The following is a 596-nucleotide window of genomic DNA, read 5'->3' on the forward strand; positions in this document are numbered from 1 at the left end:
CGTGCTGCTGCTGCCTTCTCCTCTCATCTACACACTAACTCACGATCAACTCTTTTACTCATTCCTCCATCTTCCTTCTATTTTCTTACTCTATCACTTACTCTACCACTTACTCTCATCTTTCCTGACCACTTACCTTAACCCCCGAGGACCGGAGCGACGCGCTCCAATTACCTCCGACACGCGCCATAACTTCCGGGAAATTCCCATAACCCGCGAGGACTAGAGGGACGCGCGCCACCTGTCACCTGCCCAACATAACCTCCCCTCTTTCCTGTCCACATACCCAAACACAACACGCCAAAACTTCCGGGAAATTCCCCCAAAAGCCTGTGTGACTAGACACACGCGCGCCACCTGTCAGGTGAGAGCGTCCGAAACTTCCGGGAAATTCCCCCAAAACCTGTGCGACTAGACACACGCGCGGCACCTGTCGGCTGGCACTCCATGGAGGACCAGCTGGGGCAGCTGGTGCGCGCGGTCGTAGTCGCACTTTACCCTACTATGTAGTACCCTGGAATAGTTGTGTGGTGTAGTAACCTGGTATAGTGGCGTGGTGGAGTACACTGGTATAGTGGGGTGGTGTAGTAGCCTGG

Source organism: Procambarus clarkii, chromosome 67 (genome assembly GCF_040958095.1).
Source record: "Procambarus clarkii isolate CNS0578487 chromosome 67, FALCON_Pclarkii_2.0, whole genome shotgun sequence".
Classification (NCBI taxonomy): domain Eukaryota; kingdom Metazoa; phylum Arthropoda; class Malacostraca; order Decapoda; family Cambaridae; genus Procambarus; species Procambarus clarkii.